The 15,957-nt window shown below is 42.6% G+C and overlaps 1 protein-coding gene and 1 pseudogene across 2 annotated transcripts in view; one reads left to right on the forward strand and one right to left on the reverse strand.

The window, feature by feature from the left end:
- Window positions 1–15,957, forward strand: part of CACNB4 (calcium voltage-gated channel auxiliary subunit beta 4) — a 275,941-nt gene that overhangs the window by 42,675 nt on the left and 217,309 nt on the right. The window lies entirely within an intron of this gene.
- Window positions 10,661–12,243, reverse strand: LOC139439366 (RNA-splicing ligase RtcB homolog pseudogene; annotated as a pseudogene).

The following is a 15,957-nucleotide window of genomic DNA, read 5'->3' on the forward strand; positions in this document are numbered from 1 at the left end:
ATCCCTCGGTGCCAGGGAGGCTCATCCCCGGGTGTCGTGTCCCACGCTGGGGGGAATGCATCACATCTACACGCTGAGTTTGGCTGTGAGAGTGGCCACATTTGAGTAACATGAAGGCTGTCAGGAGGAAACCCCCAGGCACAATGCTACTCTAGGCCTTGTTCTTATTGCAGGTGCATAGGCTCAAAAGTGTAGCCATTAGTATCAAGAGCCCACTGTTGGGCCCTCCTTCCTTCCTGGTTCTTGCCGTTGCACCTGGAGGATTGCCGCTGCTCTCCCAGGGCCCACAACAGTGACCCCCCCGGCCAGGAGCCCAGTATCCCCCCCAGCTGTTGTTTTTAATTGTTTCCACTATGAGTATATATAGACATTACCATATACCCTGGGCATATGCCCTGTATAACTCCCTGTCAACCATATATATCCTGTCAATAACATCCCATATCAGTATTCCTCCGCTGCCATTGTTGAACCACTCTGTGATCCAAAACTTCCCGTAAAGTGAATCCCAACATAATGTCAGCTTCAGAAGAGTCTTAGATCACCAAAATTCATATATACAATATACAGTATTTCCCCAGATCCACCATAAAACCTTTTCCCTTCCACAGCAATAATCTTTTAACTTATTCATATCATATTTCCTGAAACTGATGTACAGATTCCGAAACTGTAGTTTTCAAACAAGGTAACATTTGTGCTTACTATGTGGTCCATACTTTAGGTTGTACAGTTTTCTAAATTTTTTAGTTATCCTATGTTTTGTCTTATGGTTTTCATTATTAGTCTGTTGTCCCCTATATGTTTTTGGTGTAATATTAGCTGTTTTATATTCATCCTCGTGTACTCTCACATAACTCCTCTTTTGCCCCCTTATTTACCTTTGTTCCATCCATTGCACGTCCATTTTCCCCTCCCCTTAGGGCCCACAACGCCTGCCAATCTAATGCCCTGGGAGCCGTCCTTTCTCACGAGAGATACAGTTCTCTCTATTCGACGGCATTAGTCTTCCCCAGGATATGGGTCCACCCCACCCAATGGTAGAACCCACCTTGGCAAAATGAGCCTTCAGCTATTCCCTCCGGAGTCCGTCCCACATCAGACCATACCCCCTGAGCGTCCTAACCAGGTAACCCTTCTACTTATACTTTGATATGTTTTACTCAACATTTAGTTCTCAACGAACTTCTGGCACTCTCCCATGTTTGTATGTTGCCCCTCCCTCCCACCTATTTCTTGGACCATATTACCCCTCTTCCCATCCCCAGCCCCCCTCAAACCCAGAAAACCCCACCCGAAGGTAACCCCTTGCCCCCATTTTGTCCCTTCTTTGTGCTCATACTTACCCCAGCTCATCACAGATTCCACCCCTACAGACATTAACTCACATCCTTCCTCCACCCCCCGTGTATTTTTAATGTAACTTTTCTGTAATCTAAAATACCTTTAAAAATAAAGTGAAAAAAAAAGGATTGCATTACTGATACATGCTACAACATGAATGAACCTTGAAAACACTGTGCTAAATGAAATGAGACAGACACAAAAGGCCATATATTGCATAAAATGTCTAGAAAAGGCAAAACTATAGAACTAAATAGTAGGTTAGTTGTTGCCTAGGGTTGGGGGAAATGAGAGAAATGGGGGATGACAGCTAAGGGGTACAGGTTTCTCTTTGGAATTATGGAAATATTGTAAAATTGTAGTGATATTTGCACATATCTGCAACTATACTAAAAAATCATTGCATTGTATACTTTAAATGGGTGAATTGTATGGTGTGTCAGTCATATCTCAAAAAAGCGATTACAAAACAAACAAACAAAGAACATTGATAATAGAAAGCCAAAGGGAAAGCTAGAGTAGCTAGGTAGGGATGTTATAGCAGTTTGATACAGTTATGAATTCCAAAAATAGATATTAGATTATGTTGTAATCTGGTCTGTACCTGGGCATGATTAAGTTATGATTAGGGCTTTGATTGGGCCATGTCATTAGGGCTTTGAGTCCCTACCCCTTGGTGGGTGGGGACTCACAGATAAAAGGCATGGCAAAGGACAGAGTTGGGGGTTTTTTGATGTTAGAGTTTTTGATGTTGGAATTTGATGCTGAAGCCTTAAGCTGGAGCACTGGGAAGTAAGCTCACAGAGGAAACAGAAGCAAGACCCTGGAAGGGAGGAACCCAGGAAGCCTGAACCCTCACAGACGTCTGCAGCCATCTTGCTCCAACACTTGAAAATAGACTTTGGTGAGGAAAGTCACTTGTGCTTCATGGCCTGGTATCTGTAAGCTCCTAGCCCAAATAAATACTCTTTATAAAAACCAACCAATTTCTGGTATTTTGCATCAGCACACCTTTGGCTGACTAATACAGATGGGGACCAACCAAGGAAAAACACCTGATTAGTTAAAACTTCTTCAGCCTTCACTTGTCTTTACATCATGTCATTCTGTGTGTCTGTGTTTTGAAGAAAAAGCGGGTGTCTGCATTTTTCTCTACTGGACCTGGCCCCATTTGCTTGTTCAAAAAGCTGTGAGTGTTAGTGGAATGTTAATGGTCTGCACTTTATTAACTTCCCATCTGGCTGTTACTCTCCAGGAAATCTCTTTTTCTTTGATTGTGACTGATTAGAGGTTTTGTATGTGTTCCGTTGTGCTGATTTGGCTCATTTAAAGTAAATTTAAAAGCCCTCCTTTAAAGGCTATGTTCTCTTCATAAATAGCAAGGGATAATATTTTGATCACTCAGTGTGGGATAAGGATTGAGGGGAAGATGAGCCTTGGAACTGGGTATGGGAGAGCCATGGAATGTTCGATTTCCTGGTCTCTAAATGATGGGCAGCAGGCTCTGCATGGTGAGTTCCTTTGAAAAGTCATTTTCCTGGCTCTATCCTGATACCGTATTGCACCAAGGAACCCATGGCCTTCACCCAGCCTGCTGCGTCGTGGAACAGTGCCATCTTGGCCAAGGCAGGTTCAGCTTGGCAAAGACAGGTCCACACGGCACAGGCAAGCACATACTGAGAACATACTAAGGTTCTTCAGGCCCAGTTAAGACATTTGGGCACCCCACCTCTATGTGTGGCTTGGCTGTTTCAGACACAACTGCCTTGTAAACAAATTGACATATTTGGCCCTTGCTGGGGCTTCCTCCCCTTTGGTTAGTAATGGTCATTTTGCAAGGCCAACCTGCTCATAACTCGAGTCCTTTACAAGCAATGAAATGGCTCCCTGTTTATCAAGCATTATAAAGCAGGAGCTTAGCATGCTCGCTGCCTGCACATTTGCATGCCCCTTGCTGTTACATGTGATAGTTACGTCTCTCAGGACACAGCTTTACTTTCTTTCTATAGATTTAAATATTCCAAGAGCCAGAATCTAGGGCTGTAGCTGGTGACCTACTTGCTTCTTGTGGTGAAGAAGGTCAGTGAGAGGGAGAAAGAGGAAAGGAGGGAGGGGGGAAGGAAGGAGTGAGAGAGCCACAGAGGAAAAAAAATCATAGAGAATGAAAAGAAATTAAGGGAGATGAGAAAAATATAGGGAGAAAGAAGGAATTATAAGGCTTTACATTGTGAGAGAGGGCATCCAGGTGGAGGGGGAGAGGTATCAAGGTATGAACAGAAGAGCAAGTTATAATGGGTGAAGATGTAGGGAGCACTGAAAAATACCAAAGCCACCTCTTAGTAATCCTTCCTAATATATTAGAAATTGCATTTGATACTGGGCAACTCTTAGCTTCCCTGACTTTCCTTAAAAACAAGCTCATGTTTATTCCCCTTTCTCTCTTGTGTGCACATCAGTCACTTGAGAATATTCCAGCGTCTTCTTGGTTGCTCTGCCTCTGTGTCCACCCTCCTCCTTTCCTTTCCTCACCCCAAGCACTTGGCACCTAAAACAGTAGGACTTTAGATCTAGAAGTAGCCTCAGAGAAGAGCTCAAAGATTTGGCTCTTTTATTTTCAGCTGAGGAAAAAGAAATCCAGAAAAATTAAATAGCTTACCCAGGGTTCTTTAGCCGGAGGGTTGCAGATCTTCTCTTGCGTTGGTGCAGGCCAGCGTCCCTACAGACAACTCTCACCCTGCTCTCTCGGCGTGGCTAAATCTCACTGGCAAAAAAGAGGTGTTGAGGTGTCGGGGGAAGACTGGCCAGTCAAGTACTAGCTTGTTGGCTTCTTCCATAGTTGGGCGACAGGGGTGTTTCCCCTTTCCTTCTTTTGGCTTGGGGATTGAAGTGGAGGCCGATGGGTTTCCTCCTTGGCAAATTCTCACCCTTTTTATCCTGGTTCCTGCTTGACTGCCTGCTCATGGTCCCTCCTGGAACTAATAAATGTCCCTGGAAGGTAGGGAGTCATGGTGGGGAAGAGTGTTCAGACTGAACTTTCTGATGGCAGTGGGTGGGGTTGACTCTCACTTTACTCCAGTGGTTCTCACTTGGTGTCAGTTTTGGCTGCAGGGAACATTTGTCAATGTATGGAGATATTTTATGTTGTCACATTGAGGGAATGCAACTGGCCAGGGATGGGTAGAGGCCAGGGATGCTGCTAAACATCCTACAATGCACAGGACAGCCCCTCACCACAAAGAATTCTCCTGCCCCAAATGTCAGTCGTGCTGAGGTGGTGGAGAAACCTTGCTTTGCCCTAATCTCTTCTTTTTTTTTTTTAATTTATTTTTTCTTTATTTTTAAGGAAGATTTAGATTACATAAATGTTACATCAGAAATATAAGGGAGGGAAATGGACTTGGCCCAGTGGTTAAGGCGTCCGTCTACCACATGGGAGGTCCGCGGTTCAAACCCCGGGCCTCCTTGACCTATGTGGAGTTGGCCCATGCGCAGTGCTGATGCGCGCAAGGAGTGCCGTGCCACGCAGGGGTGTCCCCCGTGTAGGGGAGCCCCACGTGCAAGGAGTGCGCCCCGTAAGGAGAGCCGCCCAGCGCGAAAGAAAGTGCAGCCTGCCCAGGAATGGCGCCGCCCACACTTCCCCTGCCGCTGACCACAACAGAAGCGGACAAAAGAAACAAGACGCAGCAAATAGACACAGAGAACAGACAACCAGGGGAGGGGGAGGGGATTTAAAAAAAAAAAGAAAAAAAAAAGACATATAAGGGATTCCCATATACTGCCCATACACAATTTCCTCCTTAAAGTCCCTCATTAGGGTGGTACATTTGTTACAGTTGCTAAACACATACTGAAGCATTGCTTCTAAGCATGGTCTGTGGTTTGCATTATGATTTACACTTTGCACTGCACAATTTAATAGGTTCTGACAAAATGCACAATGACTTGTATCTGTCATTGCACTATCATGCAGAACAATTCCAATGTCCCCAAATGCCCCGTTACACCTATTCTTCTCTCTTCCCCCCGTCAGAACCTCTGGTGGCTACTGCCTTTATAGCAGTGTTACAAGTTCTTCCATTACTAAAATAATAATAAGTGTTCTTTAGTCCATAGTTGCCTTCCCCCTTTACATTTGTTCATTCCTCAACCTTGAGGATTTTGGGATGGTGGTGTTCCCTCTGCTTCCACCTAATCTCTGTTAACCAGAAGCTCAGTACCCACGGCTGAGGACAGACGGGGAGACCCTTTTTCCTAACTGGGTGGCGTAGCTCCTGAAGACAGTTTAGTCTAGATACCCGGGGCTCAGGCAAGCTGCCTGAGATGATAAACTGACAGAATTTCTGGGTTAATTAATTTTATTTAAGAGGCTGAGGTGTGATGAAAAGCAGGCAGCATTCTCATCTCCTTTTCCAATCTGCAGCCCAGCAGGCATATTTTAACTGCTCTCATCAGAGGACTCTGCCTAGGGTGACATGTTAAAGAGACAGAAAGAAGGAGTCTCTTAGATGTAGGCCTCCAGTGTTTGGAGTGTGGCATGGAATAGATAGCACTGGGAGAGTCATGGTGAATTAAACCAGAAATGGAGCGGGAGTCAGATTAAAGGGTGAGAGGTTTTTAAAGGGTCAAAATGGGTTGTGCTGTTTGCTGCAGTCAAGTTGAAACCAGCCACAGCACTAGAGAAGAAATCATGGAAAGAAAATAATCGTCTAAGTGATCTGTACAATTGCTCCAGGCCAGAGGTGTTTGCTTTAACATTTTTGTAATTTACCCTCATTTTAACTCGCTGAGCCCCAGACTATGTTGTGTTTCTAATTTGCGGCTTTCTCTGGGAGGAAGCTGTTGGTTTTGTTCCTACCTGTGCTCATGTCTGAGAAAATGGATGTTCTGTCTTCTGGAATGTTCTAGCCTCCCCTGAATGGACAAACCGTAGAATATAAACATATACTTTTGGGGAGCAGATGTTGCTCAAGAGGTGAGTACCTGCTTCCCAATGCATCAGGTCCTGGTTGGATCCTTGGGACCCCCTAAAACAAGCAAATAAATGGGAAAACCAACCATCATTGGGGAGTGGATGTAGCTCAGTGGTTGGGTGCCTGCTTCCCATGTATGAGGCCCTGGGTTCAATCCCTAATACCTCTTTAAAAAATATATATATATATATATTTTATGGAGAGTACCCAGAAAAAACAGTTGCTGTTTCCTTCATGAAAACTCATTTCTGTTTTATTTAAAAATCTAACCACTTAGGTTTGATTTTATTTGTACATGACATGCTTTCTTATTTTTCCTGTTATAATAGAAGTTATATAGACGTTTCCCATCGCTTCATTGATTCTCAGTGATTCTTAGATCAAGACTTGTTGATTTCTGGGAAGCGGATTTGGCTCGACGGATAGAGCATCCGCCTACCACATGGGAGATTCACGGTTCAAACCCTGGGCCTCCTGACCCGTGTGATGAGTTGGCCCACGTGCAGTGCTGATGCGTGCAAGGAGTGCCCTGACACGCAGGGGTGCCCCCCACTAAGGGGAGCCCCACACACAAGGAGTGCACCTGTAAGGAGAGCCACCTGGTGTGAAAAAAGTGCAGCCTGCCCCAGCAGTGGTGCCGCACATACGGAGAGCTGACGCAGCAAGATGACTCAACAAAAAAGAGACACAGATTCTGGGTGCTGCTGACAGGAATACATGCAGACACCGAAGAACACACAGTGAATGGACACAGAGAGCAGACAACTGGTGGGGGGTGAGCAAGGGGAGAGAAATAAATAAAAAAATAAGTCTGTATTTAAAAAAAAGGTTTGTTGATATCTAATCTGCCTACATTCTAGTTTTTTTATGAGAACTTTTCTGCTCTCCTCCAACCTCTGTCCCAAATCAGTCAATCAATCAATCATTTCATTTAGTGCTTGTATTTTTCTCCTTTACAACAAATCTGCAAATGTTGAATGAACCCCTGTCAGGTGCAAGCCACTGTGTTTAGAACTCTAGGCTCTGTAGCCAGGGGTAATGTGGAAAAGGTGCCATTTGACTCTTGTGGACCACAGGACTGACATGCCCAGTATGTGCTCACGGACCAGGGAAGATGGAGGAATGTGTGAAGGGGAGGGAGGGTGAGTTACTTGTCAGTCTGCTTGGGCCAGATTCTCTTTCTCAATCTTTACTTTTTTTAAACATAGTTTAAGACCACATCTGCTTTGTGAAGACACTGAACAAATTATTTTTGGCAAATTATACCCCTCCATACCCATGTATATTTATGTGTTCATCTAGGTCTAAGTGCTGGGAATAGCTACATGGTGGAAAAGTGGTTTTTCTGGCCTGAAATCCTGAACCAGAACAATATGGCTTTATACACTTGCTTCATATCTTCCTTTTTCTCCACCCAGTTCCCCCCACCCCATCTCTTCATCTCTTCAACATATTTCAATTCAGTTCAATTTGATAAACTTTTATTATTGAGATCTTTTTGAGTGCAAGGTACTCTGGGATTTCTTTTTTTTTTTTTAGGTATGTGGGACCTTGAATGTGGGAAACCAGCACTCAACAACCACTGAGCCACATTGGCTCCCCTGAACTTGTTTATTCATTTATTTACTTTTTTTTTGTTTTTAGGAGGCACCTGGGAGAGAACCCGGGACCTCCCCTATGGGAAGCAGGCGTTCAACTGCTTAAGCCACATCCGCTCCCTGGGAATTCTGAAGAACGATAAAACTGTCTTGGGGTGTCATGGTCTCTTACTGGAAACAAGGCCAGTGACAACAATGGGGTGTGGGAGGTCTTGTATGTGTTATGGTGGCAAAGGTTTCGTGGGGATGGTGGCCTAGTCTGAGCTGGCAGAGATGGGGCAAAGGTGTTCCAGCCTGAGAAAATGACTTGAGCAAAGCATGTTGGATAATGCAAAGGGAAATGCTAGGAAATTTTTTTTTTTTAAACACAACTTTTATTTTGGTAACAATTATACAACTCAGAATTTCCCGTATTTACCACTTTCAGGTGTCCAATTCAGTGGCATTAATTACATTTGCACAGTGTTGTACTACATTACCAATCCATTACTGAAACTTTTCATCACCCAGAACAGAAACTCTGTTCCAATTGAACAATAACTCCCTATTCCCTTTCCCCCAGGCCCTGGTAACCTCTAAGCTCTTTTCTGTCTCTGTGAATTCTCATATTCTAGGTATTTCATATAAATTGAATCATCATTATTTATCCTTTTGTGCCTGGCTTATTTTATTCACCATGATGCTTTCAAGTTTCTTCTATGTTGTATCATGTATCAGAACTTCATTTCTTTTTTTTTTTTTAAGATTTATTTATTTTTTAAATTTATTTCTCTCCCCCCCCCCCAGTTGTCTGCTGGTCTGTGTCCACTTGCTGTGTGTTCTTCTGTAACTGCTTCTATCCTTATCAGTGGCACGGGAATCTGTGTTTCTTTTTGTTGTGTCAGCTCTCTGTGTGGGCGGCGCCATTCCTGGGCAGGCTGCACTTTCTTTCGTGCTGGGTGGCTCTCCTTACCGGGAGCACTCATTGCGCATGGGGCTCTCCTATGTGGGGACACCCCTGTGTGGCAGGGCACTCCTTGCATGCATCAGCACTTTGCGTGGGCCAGCTCCACATGGATCAAGGAGGCCTGGGGTTATATCAGATTGTATGCCTATAATACATTTTGTTTATCCATCACTTGGGTTGCTTACATCTTTTGGCTATTGTGAATGATGTTCTAATAATTACTACTATGACTATTGATGTGCAAGTACTTGTTTGAGTTCCTGTTTTTAGTTTTTAAAGATATATACATAGATGTGAAACTACCAGATCATATGGTAGTTCTATGTTTAAATTTCTGAGGAAACATTGAACTGTTTTCCATATCAGTTGCACCATTTTATATTTCCACTAACAATGTACAAGGGTAACCTATTCTCTGCATCCTCACAAACATTTATTTTCTATTTTTAAAATAATATCCATCCTTGAGGGTGTGAAGTGGTATCTCATTGTGGTTTTGATTTGCATTTCCCTAGTGGCTAATGTTGTTGAGCATCTTTTCATGTGCTTATTGTCTATTTGTAGACAATTTTCCTTGGAGAAATGTCTATTCAAGGCATTTGCTCATTTTTTAAAAGAAGATTTTTATTTCTTTCTCTCCCCCCTCTTCGTTTGCGTTCACTGTCTGCTCTCTCTTTTCTTTGTGCGCTCTCTGTTCTGCTTGTCTTCTTTTTAGGAGGCATCAGGAGCCGAACCCAGGACCTCCCATGTGGGAGGGAGGCATCCAATCACTTGAGCCACCTCTGTTCCCTGCTTGGTGTGTCTCTTGGTGTGTCTCCTCCTTGTGTCTCCTCTTGTGTCATCTCATTGCATCAGTGTGCTGTCTTGCTTGTCTTCTTTCTTTCTTTATTTTTTATTGTAACTTTACTAGATTTTTCTATTTTATTGGCTGTTCAGACTCAACTAAGGCCCGAGTAGCCTATAACTATAGTCCTTTAACAACTTGTAGATAACACATTATGTAACATGAAATCTGATTAGGTGGCACAAGACTACCTGCCAACACAGAGCAATCGTTAACATCCATTGGTGATCATTTAGTGCTTTTATATATAATAACTCAATCAAAAAATGGAAAGATATTCAGCATAACATAAAGGTTTTCTCCTATTCTATGTAAGGCATTATTTAGAAGTTTGAGAGGTCAGGCTTATGTAATGACATATACCAGCAGATACCATTTTGCAAATTAGATAAAAACTCTCCCTTGTATCTAGAATGAAAAGGGTAGCAAGTTTTATAAAATATTATTTTCCCCTTTGGGCCCCTGTTCCTGCACCTCCACACACACTCTATTCCTCAATGGACCCCCAAGTAAGATAGGTATTTAGGATTTTGCTCAGTGGGGGGAATAAGTTAGGTGGGTACATGGGTGGCTGAATGGACAAAGGGAGGGAAGAAAGGAAACATTCTAAATTTTTCTTATTTAATAGAATGTTTTCCATGACACCTCTCAGGATGTAAAGAGAGTTTGGTGTAAACAAATTAATTCTGATGACTGAAGACTTGTATGACCAAATAAGGCAGTTTCTTGACCCACCCTCACCCCCTAAGAGTTTTTCCAAAAAATCTGTGGAACAAGAAAGAAGGAAGCATCTCTTTCAATATGGGGCAATGAGACTCCTCCAGGAAGGTTATTTTAGCTCCTGAAAGCAGGAGCCTCCTGCCAGGCATTTTGGAATGGACAGTTAGAGCTGCACACTTTGGAAACTGTCAGGTCTCTTGCATGTGATGCCTGAAGAGTATCTCTGTCCATGTCCACGTCAGGGCTGGTGAGGGTAAGTGGGGTCTGATGACCTGCTCAAGGCCCTATAGCCTTTGATAACAGCAGTCGGTTGCAGTTTAATGGCCTTCTTGCTATTCCAGCGTCATGGCAGGTGTTGACCACATCGGTCACGTTCTTGTAGGATTCAGGAGCCTCTTCCATAACCAGTTTGGGTGAGGCAACACGGATTGCAATCCCCATATCTGCCAATTTGTCCAAGACATCCTGGAAATCTAAATTATGTCGTGATTTAGCTCGGGACAATGCACGGCCCGCTCCATGACAGGTTGTTCCAAAGGTTTCTGTCGTGCCCTGTTCCGTGCCAGTAAGAACGTAACTACAGGTTCCCATGGTGCCACCAATGAGTACAGGCTGTCCCGTGGGCTGGTAATCAACAGCAATGAGGGGGTGATGAGGAGGGAATGCACGGGTGGACCCCTTCCTGTGCACCAGCAGCGTCCGTTCCTTTCCATCCACCATGTGCTGCTCTACTTTGGCAATATTGTGAGAAACGTCGTAGATCATGTGTAGAATCAAGTCATCAGGGGTTGTGTTGAAGACTTTGGCAAAAGCCTGACGGGTTAGGAAGGTCATGGAAGAGCGGTTGACCCAGGCATAGTTCCCAGCAGCTGCCATTCCCTTCAGGTAGTCCTGACCCTCAGCAGAAGCGATTCGGGACCCAGTTGGCAGTCATTGACTATGATTTTGTCTCTCTTCATGGCTTTTTTCATAGCTACCAGTGCATCTGTGGCTACTTGGTGGCCCAAGCCTCTGCTGCCACTGTGGATCATCACACACACCTGTCCCTTGTGGTCGATGCCCATTTTCTTAGCAGCACACTCATTGAAAATCTCATCCACAACCTGGATTTCTGCATAATGGTTGCCTGCTCCTAAGGTCCCCAGCTGAGGAAGGCCTCGTTTTTTGGCCCTTGCAGAGACCTTATTGGGGTCAGCTTGCAGCTTATTGGGGTCATCCTTCCATACTCCTCACAGTGCTCCTTGTCTTCAGACCAGGCATTGCCTTCTCTCAAGGACCAGTCCACGCCCATCTCCAAGGCCTCCTCCAAGTCTTTGACATTCATTGGGATGACACCTTTTGATCCTACTCCAACAGAAATGTGGTCAAACATAACTTGGGCAAGTTGCTCCTTCACAGGCTGGACATCACTTTCATCTAAATTGGTTCTTAGCAAGCGGACACCACAGTTTATGTCAAATCTGACACCCCTTGGGGATACCACTGCTTCAGGGTCACTCATATCAAAAGCTGCCATATTCCCAATAGCAAACCCATAACCTGAATGGACATCAGGAAGTCCAATAGATCGATGAACAATCCCAGGCAGGGCGGCCATGTTGCCGATCTGTTTCATGGCTGGCAGGAAGCCGCCACCACCACCACCACCTCGACAGGCCTTCCTTAACCCCTCAAACATGAACTTTTCCAGAGCATCATTCACATAGAAAACTCCTTCAACCTGCATGTTGGGCACGAAGCCCTTCTTGATCCTCCAGCAGTTTTTGTTGATCTTTTCCAAGAACCGCAGTTCATCATTGTAGTTGCAACTCATGGTGGCGACGAAGGCGGCGGAGCCATAACTCCAGTTTGAAGAGCTGATGCCGCGCAGTCCCCACTTGTCTTCTTTAGAAGGCCCTGGGAACTGAACCTGGGACCTCCCATGTGGTAGGCAGGCACCCAACTGCTTGAGCCACCCCCACTTCCTTCCTCATTTTTAATTGGCTTGTTTTTGTTTTTGTTGTTTAGTTGTAGGATTTTTTATATAATTTTTATCAGATATATGGTTATTAAACCTTTATTTGAGATATAATTTGCAACTATTTTCTCCCATTCTTTAGGTTGTCTTTTCACTTTCTTGTTAATGTCCTTCGATGTACAAAAGTTTATTTTGATGAATCCCATGGAATGTTTCATTTTTAAGCAAATTTTATTTGCATGTGGCCTTTAAATGTTTTCTGTTTTTATGAGGTGCTTGGTAAGTTGTTTATCTGGTCATAATAGTGATTTCTTTTCTAAACTCTGTATTATAGGTTGTATATAGAAAGTTCCTCAGCATGTTTGATGTAATATTGACATATTCTCAATACTTCAAAGAGAGGAGTTTTGTTTTTAGTATATTTTACATCATTAATTTTTCCATGTAATTCAATTGTCTTTTTTTTTATTGAATAAATCTGATTGGATCAAATGTTTATGAAACCTAAGAAAGGAGATGATGTCTCAGTTTAACAGTTCAATATTTGAAAAATGGATGTGGCTCTTTAATTGAAAAAGTTCTGTTAATATATTTGACAAAAGAAAGAAGTGAATTCTTGATACTTTCCCACAAATATGTAAAAACCCAAGTAGGTGTATGTGTAGCTGTACATATGTACACACACACACTTTAAATTCTAAGTGTGAAGGTAAAAAAAAAATTAATACTTTCAATTAGATGGGGCAACCTAAGATGTAAAATACCATTTTTCCCCCTCTTGATCATCTTCTAATGATTATCTGCTATCAGCAGATGGCCACACAATATGAGCAGTAAATAGCATAGTAAATTTATCTGGTAATTTGGGTCAGTGGTACTCTCAGTCTAGCTGCTGTGACCTCAGCCTGCCCTCACAAAGAGCAAGTCTCCTGGTCTGTAGGACTCACCCAGGGAACTGCAGAGGCCTGAGATGCTCACGGCTTATCTTAAGTCCGAGCCTGAAGAAGTCGAGAACTGGAGCTCAGGTAAATCAGTCCAATACCCACAAAACCTTGGACATATCAGAATAGGGCCTGGAGAGGAAGCAGATGGATGAAAGGAAATGGAATTGGAAAACATTCCTAGGGTTGGAAGGAAAGAGAAGCTGGGTGCTCCTTGAGACCTTACTGACAACCCCAGATTAGTTAGAAAAGGGCCCTAAAATAGTATTCTACCTTCTTACCATTCCAGTAGTAAGTAGTCTTTGTCGCTTATAAAGTCATTGAGCTGAGCCTGGGTATTGGTGCAAGAGATCATTGCTTCTGAAGCATTTCACCCCCTCCAGCCCTGCATTTGGGGTGAGGTTTGGCTAGAAGAGTGATGAAATGATATAGAGTTTAGTTTACTCATTCATTCAACTAATATTTATTTAGCACTATCCAGTGCCAGACATTTTCTCAAGTGCTGGGGGTCTTGGGGTGAGCAAGACAAAGGCCCTGAACTCATGGAGTTGGAGTTCTAATAGAAGTAATAGGAGAATTGGTACTAACACTTGGTCTTCTGACTTCCAGGCAAATATTCCTTCCAATAATGCTGAACACTTGCAAAATATCTCCATTTTTGATGGTATTGGAGGAACAAAGAAAAGCCAGCTGTTGCTTGAATCTTTTTCAGAAAACCAGAGAAGTACTGAAGGAAGGGGAGGTGTTTTCAATAACAATCTCCCAGACTCTTCTTTCTTCTTGTGAAGCCCCTGTGCCCCAGTCTACTATCAAAACTCAGATCTTCCATGATGGTGGTTTTAGTAAACTCTCTCATAACCAGTGATCATGTTCCCTCCATCCCTAGCCAGTTGCCTACTTTCTATGTTTCTTCCAACTGTCTTATTAATCTAGTTGTTATTTTTAACTGGATTTAGTCACCCGTGGCAAATTTAATGAGAAGTTTATAGCCCCCCTTAGAGATATAGTCCCCCATTGACCTTTTCCTTAGCCTGGAAATGTCTCCAACTAAAAATGAAGGTGGTTTATAAATTCATGGTTTGTTAAACAGATTCTTGAACGTAAGAACACAAACCTATCTGTGCACAAAGGATTCTGCAGGGAGAAATTCCAAAGAGAAAAAAAGAATACTTTGGGACTAGCTAATGGGAAGGGAAATATCATCTGTCTTCCTTATTGTCTGAGAATCCTTATATTGAATGTCAGGAGTGTGTCAAGAGAAACCAGAAGGGCTTTACCTCAGCTTGAAATCCTTGCTGTCTTCCTTCTATGGAACATCAAACTCTGCTCTGGTTGTCAGAGGCCTCTGCCTGAAAGGCAGGCTTGGGGAATGCCATCTCCGCTGTGTTACCTTGGTCTTCCAGGGCTTTGCTGAGATGACCAGCATGGGTATTTGATCATAATGCAGTTTTCTTTATATGGACATTTTCTCACTAGGAAATTATCCTGAAAATACCAATTTGTTTCACAGAAACATCAGCAAGGGGTTAATTACCATCACTTGGCACTGGCAAGATGCACATTTGGGCATCAACAAAAGGATCAGATATTTAGGTAAGGTTTAAATATTCCTCGAATGTTGAAAAATTCTTTTTGAATTTAAATAGATGAAGGAAATATCAGTGAAATAAGAGACCATGGAGAGGCATGGCACTATATGCTTTGGTTCAGTTCTTATCTGAGCCAGATTCAGTTTAGGGATTTATACATTTAAAGGTTCTATATGCTACTGATGTCTTTGTAAAATGTAGGAGTTAAATACTCTGAGATTGGAGAATCATGAACTTCAGATACAGCCGATGTATAAAATTCTACTTTTTAACTAGTAAATGGGTTAGACCTCTTGGTACTTTTGATACTTAAAAAATCTTCCAGTTAATTTATTCATATAACCCATAAATGTCACATTCCTTTTTAGCTGCAATGAAAACAGGGAGCCATATTTATTGGCAAGTATAATTTTTGTAGAAATAGAATGTGGAATTAGAATCTATATTATTTTTGGAAAGAAAATATATTCATTGCCCTAGCACAATTAAGGAACTTTAATCTTTGTCAATGATTTATGCTTTAGGTATGCACAGGTACTTACCTTCCTTTTGCTCCTTATTCTGCATTTTAAATTCTTTAAAAAAAAATAAAAAGCATGCTGTTTTACATATGTTCAGGCTCAGTGCTTATGTCACCATGGGCAGAATTATCAATCAGGTATTTTCATTAAGAGATAGAAAGAAGAATAAAACAAGGCCCTTATCCTCGAAGAGCAAACAATCTAGGTGGAAAGATGAGAGAAAGCTTATGTGCAAACAACTAAGAATATTCTAGGAATTCATTTGCTATTTGGCAAATACGTAGAGTAGGGAAAACGTAGGCTTTCTACAAAAGTCTGGTCAGAGAAAGGTTTGAGTTCAGTTTTGGGTGATAATAAGATTTTTAAATAGGTAGAGAGATTGGAAAACTATGTTTCTTGATGTTTTTTTTCAAACACAAGGAAATATTAGCTTTCAAATCTAAACCATAGGGAAGCAGATTTGGCTCAAATGATAGCTCTTTCACTTATCATATGGGAGGTCCAGGGTTCAAACCCAGGGCCTCCTG

This window comes from Dasypus novemcinctus, chromosome 7 (assembly GCF_030445035.2).
Source record: "Dasypus novemcinctus isolate mDasNov1 chromosome 7, mDasNov1.1.hap2, whole genome shotgun sequence".
Classification (NCBI taxonomy): domain Eukaryota; kingdom Metazoa; phylum Chordata; class Mammalia; order Cingulata; family Dasypodidae; genus Dasypus; species Dasypus novemcinctus.